At 47.1% G+C, this 16,168-nt stretch overlaps 1 protein-coding gene across 1 annotated transcript in view; it reads left to right on the top strand.

Annotated features, from left to right (window-relative positions):
* Positions 1 to 16,168, top strand: part of LOC141265120 (ATP-binding cassette sub-family B member 5-like) — a 1,140,380-nt gene that overhangs the window by 370,289 nt on the left and 753,923 nt on the right. The window lies entirely within an intron of this gene.

Below are 16,168 nucleotides of genomic sequence, written 5' to 3'. Positions count from 1 at the left end.
TCCCTCTCCTATCATTCCCCCTCTACCTCTGATGCAGCGGACGCGATGACGTCGCCACGCTGTACCAGCAGTGGAGCTACAGATACCAGGGCAGAGGGAGAACAAGGAGAGGTAAATATTTAATTTATTTATTTTTGTATATATCAGTGAGTACATAGTGGCCATAACACTGTAGGACTGTGGGGGCTGCACTATACTCGGAGGGGATCTGCATTATACTCTGAGGGAAGCTGCATTATACTTTATGATGGGGGCTGCATTATATTTTATGAGGGGGCTGCATTATTCTTTATAAGGGGGGCTGCATTAAACTTTATCATGGGGTTGCATTACACTTTATGGGGTTCTGCACTATACTCTATGAGGAGGTTGCATTATACTTTATGGGGGGCTGTGACGCGCCCCCTGGGCTGTGGGGCACTCGGCAGCCGGGCCTCTGTAGATGCCGGTGGGGGATATCACGGTGGCTGGCCCGGTCCGTGACTCAGGGCGCTCAGAAAAAGGGGAAGAAAAATTATAGGGGATTTGGAAAGTTTGTGACGCCACCTGTAGATTGCGGCTAAAGGGTGCCGCTGTGGGCGGAGCAGTCCTCTGGAGCTGGTGTTACGGCAGAAGGGATGGTGTGCTGGGGTGCAGTGCTCCAGGGCAGTGTAGGGGTGAATGGTGGATGCTGGTCAGAGACGGCAGGACGGTCCCGGAGGAAAGACGGACACTCACACGGGGGTAAGCTTCAGTACCTTTACTGGTGATGATGCAGGCACGGTCCAGGGTACTCCGGATGAAGGGCGCACTTTTGGACTCTCCCCACTGAGCGGGTATAGGGCCTCCTGATCTGTGGCTTTACTCGTTAAGCTTCTGACCTGCCTGGAGCTAGGCCTAGCTTGGTTACTGTCTGTCTCTCCCTTGCACTTGCTGACCTGGTGGTAGGGCCTTCTCTTGGAGATCACTCTCCCTGGTTGCTGGGCCTGCGTGACTCCTAGCCCTGGTACTGTAGCCAGCGTTTGGTAAACCTGGGACCTGTAGTCCTCCGGGGGTTCCGGTGGTCCCTACTGGGTGTAAAGGGTCCCTGTAGGCGCGGACCCGGTGTCCGGTATATATCTCGGGGTGAGCCTGGTATGCTCCTCTGCCCCCTTGCTACTTCTCCTCCCGCCTTCGGCCACACTCAGGGCCCTCACTCATGCTGTAGGCCTTGGCTCGCCTAATCACAGCAGTCAGCGTGCTGCCTCTTCTGAGCGTCAGCACGCTCTCTGCTCAACAACTCACTTCTCACTACTCATTGAACACTAAACTGAAAAACTGAGCTGCTTGGCTCCACCCTCCCTATATATATCCCTATCAGGGCTCCCTCTGCTGGTCTGAGGTGGTAGGGTGGAGGGTGGAGGTGTGTGAATGTGTGAGGGCCTCTTGTGGAGAAGTCCATCCATGCACCCTTCTGGGTTCTGTGACACCAATGCGCAGCAGGGCTCCACATCCCCCCCTAGTAAAACTCAGCACTCCTGGACTGAAGCATTTTTTTTTAAAACAGGTTAAACAATAACATTTCTTCCCTTTATGGGAGGCACTTTTCTTGAACGTTGCAGGTAACATTATAATACAATAATAACAATTATAAATAACATTAATTAAGTCACAGTAAGTCCCGTAACCTGGTGTCCATTTCACCGATGAAGGAACATGAGGGACCCGCCTGAAAACCCTCAACGTAGGCCCTGGGCGTGGCTACAGGGCATAGGTGATCCAGGTGCTGGACCACGTCTTCGGCCACGCCAAACGGGTTTTTGTTCTGTGGTCACTTAAGGGGCACTCCAGGGAGTGCAACTATGTACATGATAGTTTTTGGGCTGCTCACAGTCCTCAGCCACCGAGTCCTTTATATATACCCTTATGGGTAACTAAATGCAGTGAGAAGTGTCCATGTCACATTAATTGTCCATTAACAAGGCAAAATAAATCAATAAATAAATACATGAAAATATTGCAAGAACATACCCTACGGGCAGGGGCGGAACTACCGCCCGTGCAGCCGGTTCATTGAACGGGGGCCCCGAGGGAGAGGGGCATGTCTGCCCTGACTCCAGTATGGGGCCCAGCCGGTAGGGGCCCTCCTCTTGTGAGTCTCTCTCCTCATGGGGCCCCCGGCCCCATGCTAAGCGCCGGGTCCGGGACATCTCAGCGCTGCGCTGCGGCGGCAGCGCCTTCATGATTCCCCTGACTTCCGGTCATGTGACGGCGCCGTCACATGGCCGGAAGTCAGGAGAACCTGGTGTCAGCGATTTGGACGAGCGCCAGGATTCTGCAGGGATCGCATGGGGGTAAGTATAACAAGTTTTGTTTTTTTCAAAATACAATTTACTAGGAGTGGGGGGAATGGGAGATGCACATGTGTGTGTGTGTGTGTGGGGGGGGGGGGATAAGAGATGCACATGGGGGGGTGGAGATAAGAGATGCACATGGGGGGAGATGATAAAAGATGCACATGGGGTGGGGGGGTGAGAGAGGTGCACATGGGGTGGGGGGGTGAGAGAGGTGCACATGGGGTGGGGGGATGAGAGAGGTGCACATGTGGGGGGAGGGGGATGAGAGAGGTGCACATGTGGGGGGGATAAGAGATGCACATGGGGGGGAGATAAGAGATGCACATGGGGGGGAGATAAGAGATGCACATGGGGGGGAGATAAGAGATGCACATGGGGGAGGGGGATAAGAGATGCACATGGGGAGGGGGATAAGAGATGCACATGGGGGAGGGGGATAAGAGATGCACATGGGGGAGATAAGAGATGCACATGGGGGGGATGAAAGAGGTGCACATGTGGGGGAGGGGGATGAGAGATGTGCACATGTGGGGGGGATGAGAGAGGTGCACATGGAGGGGGTGGTGAGAGCTGCACATGTGGGGGGATGAGAGATGCACATGGGGGGGAGGGGGATGAGAGATGCACTTGGGGGGAGGGGGATGAGAGAGGGGCACATGTGGGGGAGGGGGATGAGAGATGTGCACATGTGGGGGGGTGAGAGAGGTGCACATGGGGGGGTGAGGGAGGTGCACATGGGGGGGATGAGAGAGGGGCACATGTGGGGGAGGGGGATGAGAGAGGGGCACATGTGGGGGAGGGGGATGAGAGAGGGGCACATGGGGGGGTGAGAGAGGTGCACATGGGGGGGTGGTGAGAGCTGCACAGGGGGGGATGAGAGAGGGGCACATGTGGGGGGGGGATGAGAGAGGGGCACATGTGGGGGAGGGGGATGAGAGATGTGCACATGGGGGGGTGGTGAGAGCTGCTCATGGGGGGGTGAGAGCTGCACATGGGGGAATTGGGAGAAAATGAGCTGCACATGGGGGAATTAGGAGTAGGGGGATAATGAGCTGCACATAATGAATGTGGGGTGGGGGAGAGTAAATGATAAATGACGATGGGGTGGGGAGAGCACGGACATGATATAATGAATTGGTGCAGGGGGTGCATGTAAATAATGAATGCGGGGAGCAGGAAGTATAGAGTAGAGGTTCTAATTAAATTATATATTAAGTGCCTATTTACAGTTAATGGGGGCACCGTGGTGGATTACAATTTATATTTGGAATGGTAGGTTGCATAATAACTAACCATATATTGATGGTGGATGCACGTCTGTATTCAGCTGCGTAATGTAGAAGTTGGGGAATGTGCTCTAGATAACTGTGTTATTTTATGCAGAGACGAGTCCTGGCTGGAAGACGTGATGGCGGTCTGTGCTGGATGAAGGAGAAAAGCGTAGCTGAAGGACTTCACCTAGAGACGTCACCAGTGAGTCAGTGCATTACATGTACACTTACACTATATACTATGTACCGGGCTCCTGTGTATAATGTCACTGGTGATCACTGTATTACCTGTAAACTATATACAGAGCTCCTGTGTATAATGTCACTGGTGATCACTGTATTACCTGTAAACTATATACAGAGCTCCTGTGTATAATGTCACTGGTGATCACTGTATTACCTGTACACTGACACTATATACAGAGCTCCTGTGTATAATGTCACTGGTGATCACTGTATTACCTGTACACTGACAATATATACAGAGCTCCTGTGTATAATGTCACTGGTGATCCCTGTATTACCTGTACACTATATACAGAGCTCCTGTGTATAATGTCACTGGTGATCCCTGTATTACCTGTACACTATATACAGAGCTCCTGTGTATAATGTCACTGGTGATCACTGTATTACCTGTACACTGACACTATATACAGAGCTCCTGTGTAAAATGTCACTGGTGATCACTAGATTACCTGGACACTTACATTATACATACCATGTATAGAGCTCCCGTGTATAATGACACTTATGCTAATATTAGTAATGTGGTGGTAATATTAGTAATGTGGTGGTAATATGTGGTCTGGTCATGGTGTGGCAGTTTTTCTCCCTTCTGTGTGGTATTATTCGGTCACTATGTTGTGGTAATATGTGGTCTGGTGATGGTGTGGCAGTATTCCCTGTATGTGGTATTATTGGTCATTTAAAAAAAAAAATGTATATGACACATTCCCTTAAAGAAAACTAAATAAAAATATATCTAAAAAGAGTATTGGATATTTTAAGAAAATTTTAATAGGTTAGAGTAGGGCCCGGCCAGAAGAGTCTACCTTATCGTGGTGGCGGCTTTAAAAATCTTTTGGCCAAAACAAAAGCTGTTGGCTATGTATGTGGCACCGTCACATGGCCGAACGTCAGGAGAGCCTGGTGGCAGCGACGTGGACGAGCGCCAGGATTCTGCAGGGATCGCATGGGGGTAAGTATAACAAGTTTTATTTTCTTAAATACAATTAATTAACTAGGAGTGGGGGGGATGAGAGATGCACATGGGGGGGGATGAGAGATGCACATGGGGGGGATGAGAGATGCACATGGGGGGGATGAGAGATGCACATGGGGGGATGAGAGATGCACATGGGGGGGATGAGAGATGCACATGGGGGGGATGAGAGATGCACATGGGGGGGTGAGAGATGCACATGGGGGGGTGAGAGATGCATATGGGGGGGTGAGAGATGCACATGGGGGGGTGAGAGATGCACATGGGGGGGTGAGAGATGCACATGGGGGGGTGAGAGATGCACGGGGGGGATGAGAGATGCATCGGGGGGGTGATCTGCACATGGGGGGGATGAGAGCTGCACATGGGGGGGCGAGAGATGCACATGGGGGGGTTATGTTTACATAACTTTGTTGCCTTATGAAGCGCAGGGGGGGGGGGCCCCAAAAATTTCTTGCACAGGGGCCCACTACAGTCTGTGTCCGCCCCTGACTCATCGTATCAATTGGACCAGATTTTTTGCGTTGCCTTTCTAAAATAAAATGCCGTTGAACAGTTAGTTTCCTCATGTACTCATTAAAATCAAGATACAAGGTAAAGGGATTAGCCGGTGAGTTTGGGCAAAATGAAAGGCCCTTTTTAAGTAGTGACACTTGTTCCTCCGTGAGAATAATATCGGAGATATTAAAAATCCCCGTGCACTCAGAGGAACAGTCAGAAAGGGATTTTAATTGATTTTCGTCCTTTTCAATGTGAGATCTGTCGCCATCAACAGCTCAGCCTCCTCTTTTTCTTTTCGGGTGGCTCCAGGGAGCCACCCGAAAAAACTGTGTAATTTTTGTGTTCTTGAGAGTCTTAGCAGAAGGAGATTTCCTTACTAATTCAACAGATGGCAACAAAGAATCTTTAACCACTACTTCTTGTAAAGGTACAATAAGATCCAGTGAGGAGGAAAAGCTCAACCTAGGAGGAGGTTTATTGAGGATTAGGTCAATCTCATTACCCCTTGATTCACTGCTTACTATCTCAATGTTTATTTTATTAGATGAATCCTCAATAATAATTTCAGATGGGTGTAAAGGCATGGAGTCCTGTTGAGGATTCAAACACAATGCAGTTTTTGGGGCTATATTATCTATTATACTAGTTATTGGGAATATATAATCTGTTATAGGTGGCACAGCTGAAGGTACTGGTATAGCAGGAGGTTCTGGCAAAGGTTCAGGTAGAATTTGGTACATCGTTTCATCAAGTGGAGAAAGGGACTGTGTTTGTATAGCAGGAGGTTCTGGCAAAGGTTCAGGTAGAATTTGGTACATCGTTTCATCAAGTGGAGAAAGGGACTGTGTTTGGGTTTTTTGGGAATAAGTTACTTCGTGTGTAGTTAATAGGGATAAATTAAGGGAATCCGTATTACCTTGTGTGGAGACTAGTGGTTGTGAAAGGTCTAAACCAAAATCAACAGTGGGGGGAATACATGGAACAGTAGATTCTGTCTCAATGGGGACTGGTGGATCAGGCAATATTACCGGAGCCAATAGCCGTGTATGGGGTGCAGAGGTGTCCAAATTAATTATAGTGTCATGTGATCTATTCGTTACAAGTGATAATGCCTTTTGAGTCCCTAACATGGTATCATCCACCATTTGCTTACAAAAACAAGGAACCCTTCTTCAAAGTTTTTTTATGTAATTTGTAGAAATTCCTCTGTTTGTCCGTTTTTAGTACACTTAAGGAATTACTACTGGGCAATTGATCTATATGCGATTCAACCCCCACCGACTTCTGTGAGATTTGGATTGGGACCTGTTGGCCTTCCAGTATCGGCTGTGGGGAGACCTCCATAAATTCATCTAAATCAGTGAGGCCCCTATCTCGTAAAAGTTTTGCCACCTTTTTTCTAATTATATCGTCCTCTAATTTACTTAGTCTTATTCTCAATTTGGAATCCAAATCCTTGTACTCCAAAGAAAAGGAATAATAGTCAATACTAGTTCTTAAAGAGACCATATCACTCAAGGCTTTTTCCGCTAAGGAAACCCTCTTCTGAGTTAATAATTGTATCATCCCTAATGAGCATTTTAAGGAAAATTCATCCCAGAGTTTAGTAAAGTCAGGGTCCTGCGGGAAAGAGGACTTCTGAGATAAGCGCAAACCCTTAGGTGCTATGCCTTCGGATAAATAACGTTTCAAAAATATTGCGTCAAGGTGATTCGTTATCTCTACTTTGCACTTATTCTCATATTCATGGAACAATTCCATCAGGTGTTTCTTATCCACTTCGCTTAAAAGGTGAAGATCAATTAATTTGTGTGAGGATTTGGGTACACAACCAGGATCATCCAAAGCTTCCCTTATTAAGAATTCCCTATGTGATTCCCGATTGGTCACATAAAAATCCATATCACTCTACTTGGATGTGGGGGGAAAAAAAAAAAAATTATATATATATATATATATATATATATATATATATATATATATATATATATATATATGTAAAAAAACCTCAACTGAAAAGGTTCAATGGAACAGCAATCAAATAGCAGTGCAAGTACTAGGGGAATGCGGGCAAAGTAGGTAATATGAGTAATGTAAACAATATCCACAGCATAAACAGCAGTAAGCAGCAACAAAGAACCAATTAGAGAACACCCCCACGTCTACCCATTTTAAACAGGTTGATGTTAACAGCTACCTTTGCTTTGACAGTGGACACCTCCCTAGATGTGTCAGAAACGTACCATATGGCCAATACTGGAGGATCAGAAAAAACTGCACTAATAATTCTGATTTTGCCCTGGAGGCCAAAATCCTCAACAAACGGTTCAGGCAAAAAGGATATCCACGGAAATTACTGAGTGATGCCTTTCAGAAATGTAGAGCATTATCTCAAGAGTCCTGTATCAAAAAACTCCTGCTCCGTTCCCAAGACAGTTTTGTTAAGAGTATGACTTCGGCCAGTGATAAAATCCCTAATGACGCTACTGAGTTGAGTAACTGGAGCCTGGTGACTACTTATAACTAGTCTCACAGGAACATCCAGAAGTTACTAGACAAATTCTGGTTTATCCTTAAGAGCGATCCGGTCCTCTCTAGGCACCTTCCAGATAAACCAAGGGTGGTGTTCAGAAGGGGTAAGAACCTCCGCAATATGGTGGCTCCTAGCAATACGCTATGTGAATCCTCTCCAACCCAACCTATCGGCATGGGCAATTTGATCAGTGGTTGTTTCTCTTGTGGGTCCCCAAAATGCATGTGTTGCCAGAGCATCTTGAGTGGTTCAAAGACTTTCTCCTCGAATACCACTGGCAAAACATATACCATTAGACAATTTTTAAACTGTCACTCCATGTTCGTGGTATATCTTCTTGAATGTACGTGCGGCCTACAATACGTGGGCCGTACGATACAGGCCATGCATGCACGGATGAATAAGCATAGGTCTAACATTCGTAGTGGTTTCCTTCTACATAGCGTTTCTAAACATTTTTCTGTGGTGCATAATAAGGATCCTACTGACTTAAGGCTTAAAATTATTGATCAGATTGCTGAAACCACGACTGACCGCTTGGGTCGTTTAATTAATCGTGAGAGTTATTGGATTTTTAGATTGGGCACTCTGTCCCCTGAGGGCCTTAATTTAACAATTGAGAATGTGATTCATTAACCCTATTTCTCTCTTGGTTCTTATTCACGCATTACTAGTTTTTATTCAGTTTTTATTTTTTTATTAATTTTATATTTTATTTATAATCCCTGCTTTTAGTACATCATGACACTATTGGTTATACTGTGGCATCTTTTATCCTCTTTTTTAATCTGCTGATCTAATGTAGTATTTATATTCATATTTATATGATATTCATTTCTTTTATTTCCTTTTTTTTTTTTTTTTACTTCCTGTTTTGTATTTCCTGTGTTGTCATAATTGTTAGTGTCCTTTGATTGGTGCATCTACCCCATATAATGGTTGCTCTTTCATTTGCTCTCTAATCTACCTGAGGAAGATAGCGTCTACTATCGAAACGCGTCGTGGCGTTAGAGAGCGTACTAAACAATGAAAGGTTTGTGTGTTATAACCTAATCCCCTGTCTAGTTGTTCTAGCGCTTCACTAACACCGCACAATTCCTTCTTTCTTGATTGCTAATCTCCCCTGTGGAAAGCGGTGGAAGCTGCTCTGTTTACAACTAGCCTACTACAGGACCTGCCGTGATGTCATTGTGGAACGCCCACTTCGGTCACACGGTCCTGGTCATGTGACTGCTGAAGCAGACATAAACTCCCTACAGCAGTTCCTGCTAAGCTGCGGTCATCATACAGACTCCCACCTGGAAGCGTTTTCGCTTGTTGAGCAGGGCTCCTTTGCACATCAGGACCAGGTGAGTGGTCACAACATCTCCCCCTTCATTCCCCCCCCCCAAACCTCAGGCTCTTCACCATTGGCGCTCCAACTGCTTTTGTTTTCCACTTCTTCTTCTGTGTCTGACTGGTGAGGCATCCTTGGCAGGGCATCGGCATTGGCGTTCTTGCGGCCCGCCCGGTATTTAATTGTAAATTGGTAATTCGACAGCCGCGCCATCCATCGTTGTTCCAGTGCCCCGAGCTTAGCTGTTTCAAGATGGGTCAAGGGGTTGTTATCAGTGAAGGCAGTGAACTTACTGGAGGCCAGATAGTGCTTGAACCTTTCAGTGATGGCCCAGACCAGGGCCAGGAACTCCAACTTAAAGCTGCTATAGTTCTCTGGGTTCCTCTCAGTCGGGCGGAGCTTCCTTCTTGCATATGCGATCACTTTCTCTTGGCCATTCTGCTTCTGACTTAGGACAGCGCCCAGTCCTTCATTGCTGGCATCTGTATACAGCAGGAACGGTTGGCTGTAGTCAGGGTAGGCTAGGATCTCATCACCTGTCAGGATCTCCTTCATCTCCTGAAACGACTCTGCTTGCTCCTTACCCCAGTGGAATGGAGGATTTCTGCCTTTGGGGGACTGCCCTACCAGGAGGTCTTGCAGAGGAGCTGCTTTCTTGGTGTAGCCTTTTACAAACCTCCGGTAGTATCCTACTAGTCCCAAGAGCTGACGCACCTCCTTGAGGTTCTTCGGCTCCGGCCACTTCTGGATGGCTGTGACCTTCTCCTAGTCTGGTGCTACCCCTTCCGGACTGACAATGTGCCCCAGGTACTGTACCTTTCTCTTAAGCAGGTGTCACTTTGAGGGCTTCAACTTCATTTCGTACCGGGACAGTGACTCAAATACCTCTGCCAGGTGTTTCAAGTGGTCCTCGTAGGTTCTGGAGAGCACAATTGCATCGTCCAGGTAAAGTAACACAGTCTCGAAGTTGCGGTGTCCCAGGCAGCACTCCATCAATCTCTGGAACGTTCCGGGGGCATTGCAGAGTCCAAACGACATACTGTTGAACTCGCAGAGTCCCATCGGGGTGGTGAAGGCCGTCTTCTCCCGATCCTCCTCAGCCACAGCTACTTGCCAGTACCCACTAGTGAGGTCCAGGGTGGAAAAGTAATTTGCAGACTTTAAGGCAGCTAGGGACTCCTCCATGCATGGTAAAGGGTATGCATCTTTATGTGTAATGCGATTTACTTGACGGTAATCTACACACATTCTCATGCTCCCGTCCTTTTTCCTAACTAGCACTTGGGGAGCTGCCCAGGGACTACAACTATCCCTTATTATCCCCGCCTTTCTCATGTCATGCAGCATTTCCTTAGCCTTCTGGTAGTGTGCTGGTGGTATAGGCCTGTAACTTTCTTTGATTGGGGAATGGTCGCCTGTGGGGATATGGTGTTGAAACCCCTTAACCCTCCCGAAGTCAAGTGGATGTTTACTGAACACCTGCGAGTATTCTTGAACCACCCGGTGTACACCCTGTTTTTGATGGGTAGGAGTGGTGTCTGTCCCAACATGGAGCTGTTGACACCAATCCTCCACCTGGGTTGCAGGGTCATTATCCTACTCTTCATCTAGTGAGGTTAAGGACTCCGCCTCGTGAATGCAGTTGTTATTGACAGCATGTAATTTGGCAACAGTGGCATAACGTGGTAGTCTGACCTCATCTTCCCCTATGTTGAGGAGACGGACGGGCACCCTCCCGTTACGTACATCTACCACTCCCCTGGTGGTTAAGAGCGTGGGTCTATGCTCGGAGCTAAGGGGTTCTACTACCGTCTGGTAGCTCTGTCCTCTAAGACCTATGGCAGCTCTACACCAGATGAGCATTTCACTCATTGGGGGGATGACAATGGGTATGGGGTCTGTTACCCGCACGTTATCAATTTCACCGTCTGTTAACCTTACTTGCTGTTGCTACATCAGGACTCGGATCTCCCTTTGCAGTGCCCTCCTCTGTCTTGGCCTGGCAGTGTTGGCGATCTGTTGGAACAAGAACACAACTTCTCCCAAACAGTTACCAACAATGTTAGTGCCTAGTACCATATACGGGTTGGTGTCATCAGGATTAGTCTCTACTACAATTGGCCCCTGGTCCTTCAGCTCCACTCTCCCCATCTTTACCGTCACATTCTTAACCCCGAGTAGGTTAAGGGGGAATCCATTTGAGGCATAAACAGAAAGATTTGGAGCTGGCGGACGTAGATCGTCCATAGACCAGAACCTCTTGTAGAGGACATCAGGCATGATGGTTACCTGAGATCCTGTGTCCAGCAGGGCGTGCGTCGGGATCCCGTCCAGTACAATGGACAGGAAAGGTCTTCCTCCGACGAACCTGTTGTACCAGTCTGATGGGCCTGGTGAGTTTACTCCTGGGTGTCGGCCCTCGGACCCAGGGTTTTCTCGTTTAAAGGACAATTCTGGGCGATGTGTCCGGTCTTACGGCAGTGGTAGTTACATAGTTACATAGTTAGTAAAGCCGAATAAAGACTTGCGTCCATCAAGTTCGACCTGTTAGTTCTGTAATTGCTAAAGTTGATCCAGAGGAGGGCAAAAACCCCAAATGATTTAGCCAATCTTCACATGAGGAAAAATTCCCTCCCGACTCTGAAACCAGCAGTCAGAATAAATCCCTGTATCAACCTACTATTTTATTCTATTTTTAAGTATATGCAGAAATCTGCCTGGTATCTAGAAAAGCATCCAGTCCCCGCTTGAACTGGTTTAGTGAATCCGACATTACCGTCTCCTCACTCAGTGAATTCCATATTCTCACTGCTCTTACCGTAAAGAACCCCTTCCTATGCTGGTGCTGAAACCTTTTCTCTTCCAGTCTTAGTGAATGCCCTCTTGTTACCGTAATATCCCTCCTTTTGAACAAATCCCGGGCAAGGTCTCTATACTGTCCCCTAACATATTTGTACACATTTATTATGTCCCCCCTCAACCTTCTCTTTTCCAGGCTGAATAGTCCTAGTTTTGCCAACCTCTCTGGGTATTGCAGTCCCTCCATTCCCCTTATTAATTTTGTTGCCCTCCTTTGTACCTTTTCAAGCTCATTTATATCCTTTCTATATATTGGGGCCCATAACTGAGCACAGTATTCCAAGTGTGGTCTGACCAGTGCTTTGTACAGTGGAAGAACAATGTTCTCCTCCTTTGCAGCTATACCTCTTCTGATACATCCCATTACCCTGTTTGCCCTTACAGCAGCGGCCTGACTTTGGGCACTCCAATTTAGTTTGCTATCAATCAAGATGCCCAAGTCCTTCTCCATCTCTGAATTCCCCAATGATTTCCCATTCAGTGAGTACTGGTGACTTCCATTTTTCCTTCCCATATGTATGACCTTACATTTCTCCTCGTTAAACCTCATTTGCCATTTAATGCTCCACCTACCCAGCTTATCCAAATCCCTCTGTAGGTCTTCACTATCCTCTTTTGTATTAATTGTTTTACATAACTTTGTGTCATCTGCAAATATTGATATTTTACTATTTATCCCGTTGACTATGTCGTTAATAAAGATATTAAATAACATTGGGCCTAGTACAGACCCCTGTGGTACCCCACTAGTGACGCTTACCCAATCTGAGTATATTCCATTTATAACCACCCTCTGCCTTCTATCCTTTAGCCAGTTAGCTACCCACTTGCAGACATTTTCCCCCAGCCCCATCATTCTCATTTTGTATACCAACCTATTATGTGGCACGCTATCGAACGCTTTTGAGAAGTCGAGATACACGACATCCACTGGTTCCCCCTGATCTACTCGAGAGCTAACCTCCTCGTAGAAGTCAATCAGGTTTATTTGGCAGGAGCGATTCCTCATGAATCCATGTTGGTTCGGGGTTAATAGATTATTAGCATCAAGATGCTCCATGATTGCCTCATTAATAAAGCCTTCAAAAATTTTGCCCACAACGGACGTCAGACTCACCGGCCGATAGTTTCCGGCGTCACTTTTCGCTCCCTTTTTGAATATTGGCACTACATTCGCCTGTCGCCAATCAAGTGGCACAGACCCAGTCTCAACAGAGTCCTTAAATATAAGATATAACGGTCTGTCTATCACATTACTTCGTTCCCTTAGTACCCATGGGTGTATGCCATCAGGTCCTGGTGATTTGTTTATTTTAATGTTACTGAGGCGTTTCTGTACCCCAGCTTGGGTTAGATTTGTCATACTTAGTGGAGGATTAAGCTTGTCACTTCTCATTTCTCCTGTTAGTTCTTTTTCCTTTGTGAAAGTTGACGAAAAAAATTTATTTAATAGATTAGCTTTATCCTCATCTTCCTCTATGATTTTGCCTTCATCACTTTTTATCGGTCCAATATTATTCGATTTAATCCTTTTACTATTTATATACGTAAAGAACAGTTTGGGATTTGATCTACTTTCCCTAGCAATACGTCTCTCTGTTTCCTCCTTTGCTATTTTTATTTGTTTTTTGCAGGTTCTCGTTTTTTCCTTGTAACACATTAGTGCCTCCTTGCTGTTTTCCTGTTTTAATCTCTTGAATGCCTCTTTTTTGCTATTTAACGCCCCTTTTACGTTCTTATTCAACCATATTGGTTTCCTCTTATTTCTGGCCCTTTTATTCCCATACGGTATATACCTCTCGCACTGAGTATTCAGAATTCTTTTGAAGGTTTCCCATTTACTATTCGTATTTCCTTGATTAAGAACTTTGTCCCAGTCTATAAGTTGAAGGTTTTCTTTCAGCTGATCAAACTTCACCCTCCTAAAGTTTAATATTTTAGTTGTTCCCTTATTGATAACCCTACTGAAGGGCATTTTGAAATTGATAATATTATGATCGCTATTACCTAGGTGCCCCCCTATCTGTACCTCAGTTATTCTATCAGGCCTATTAGTCAATATTAAGTCCAACACGGCCTTCCCTCTCGTTGGTTCCTGCACTAGTTGGGAGAGATAATTATCCTTGATATTTGTCAAGAACCTTTTTCCTTTCTGCGATCTACAGGTTTCTGTCTCCCAGTCAATATCCGGGTAGTTGAAGTCCCCCATTACAATCACCTCATTATGTTTTGCTACTTTGTCTATTTGTCCTAATAGCAGTTTCTCATTCTCCTCTGTTATATTGGGTGGCTTATAGCAGACCCCCAGTAATATTTTATTATTATTTTTTGCCCCCTCTATCTCTACCCACATGGACTCGACCCCCTCTTCTCCCTCTCCTATATCTTCCCTTAGTCTGGGCTTTAGACGTGACTTTACATATAAGCAGACAGGGTCCTTCTGTGGACGGCGCTGGTCACTGGTCCTCGGTGAAGGTGGTGTTGGTCTCCTCCTCCTTCGCATCCAGGGGACATCTTCCGGGCTATCGGCTAACAGGATTTTCCCTCCTTCCTCGGGCTCCGTCCGCAGCTGCAGAGCACTCAGCACGGAGGTCAGGGTTTTGCTCAACTGACGCACCTCAGAGCGCAAACTGTCCAGTTATTTAGGGGACGTTGCTGGAACTTTGGCTTCAGCAGCCACTGGGGAAAAGGTGGGTGTAGCAGGCACTGGGGTAGCCCCACCCTGGTAACATTGGATGGCATTTGTTTCCAGGGGCTGCAGTCCTTTTATAGCCATGTCCTTGAGATTGTCAAAGGTGGCATCTGGATGATCCAGGGACCACCAACGCACAGTCCTTCTCTCCTCTGGAGACCTCAGTCCCCGGACAAACTGTTCCTTCAGCATTTTGTTCTCATTTTCGATGCTGGTTGGACTAACATGGTTCAGAGCCCACAGGGCCCCCTGTAGACGCCAGGCGTAGTCCCTAACATTGTCCTCCGGTTGTTGGGAACAGCTGTAGAACCTCATCCGGAGGTCCGCCTCAGTAAGGTCATCAAAGACAGTCTGTAGTTTTTGAAATATTGCGGACACTGACTCCTGGTCTGCGGCCGACCATGTTTCCACTTCCCGTTCCGCAGCACCGGTCAGTTGTCCTAATACAACGGCTGCTCTTTGTTTGCCTGTCATGGAGTAGATGTCCAAGATACCACATATCTTCCGTTTGAATCCAGACTGGGTATCTGGTTTGCCGTTGTACTTGGGGAGCCACTTTGCTCCAGGAATGTACGGTAAAGTCATAGGAATGACAGGTGTTACAGGCGCTGCTGGTGGAGCGACGGCTTCGGCCTGCTCATCATCGGGCGCGGGCTGAACTTCAGGGACGTTGACCGGCATATCGGTGTTCGGCTGTTCGTCGGACATCTTGGCGCTCCCTTAGTTAACCGTGGCCTACCTTCTGTTTTTTTTTTCTTCCGGTAGGTCGCAGCTCCGCAGGTGACGGTCCGGGGCTTTGCGCTCTTTTGTAGGTACGCCCCTAATTTTCCCGCGGTTACGCCCTTCTTCTTGCTCGGCGGCCCAACAATGGCGGCAACCTTCACCACAACTTTACGTACACAGCTCAGAATAAAGGCGCACAGTACCCGGTGGCAACGGGCACGCATTTCTGTTCAAGATGCCAGAAGGAGATGACCAGCCCAGGGGATGGGGATAACTTGGTTCCCGGGCCTTTGCCTTAAGGATGTCGCGGTGGTTGGCTCCCGGGCCCGTTCCCTGGGGTCTCTCTTTAAAAGCGTGGAAATGTGTTAATTTTATGAAAGTTTGTGACGCCACCTGTGGCTTCTGGTGAGGATCACCAGCGCTGCGCAGTCCACTGAGGCTGATGATAAGGCAGCTCGAGGGTATAGCTCCCCACAGGTGGAGCTAGGCCTCAGGGCAGTGTATGAAGGGGAATGCAGGACAGGCGAGACCCAGCCGGGTCAGAGAAAGAACAGGGACAGACACTATAGTCACTTCAGTACGTTTTACTGATGGAAATTCAGGCACGTCCCGGAGCACTGTAGGGTGAAGGGTGCATGTCAAGATCCTCCCCAATGAGCAGGTGTTGGGCCTCCTGTTTCTTGCCTCTGCGTAGCAAGTTTCTGACCTGCCTG

This window comes from Phyllobates terribilis, unplaced genomic scaffold (assembly GCF_046119375.1).
Source record: "Phyllobates terribilis strain yellow unplaced genomic scaffold, ASM4611937v1 Scaffold_4__5_contigs__length_816908805, whole genome shotgun sequence".
NCBI lineage: Eukaryota > Metazoa > Chordata > Amphibia > Anura > Dendrobatidae > Phyllobates > Phyllobates terribilis.
The sequence above is the reverse complement of the archived record's forward strand: the minus strand, read 5'-3'. Positions and strand labels throughout refer to the sequence as shown.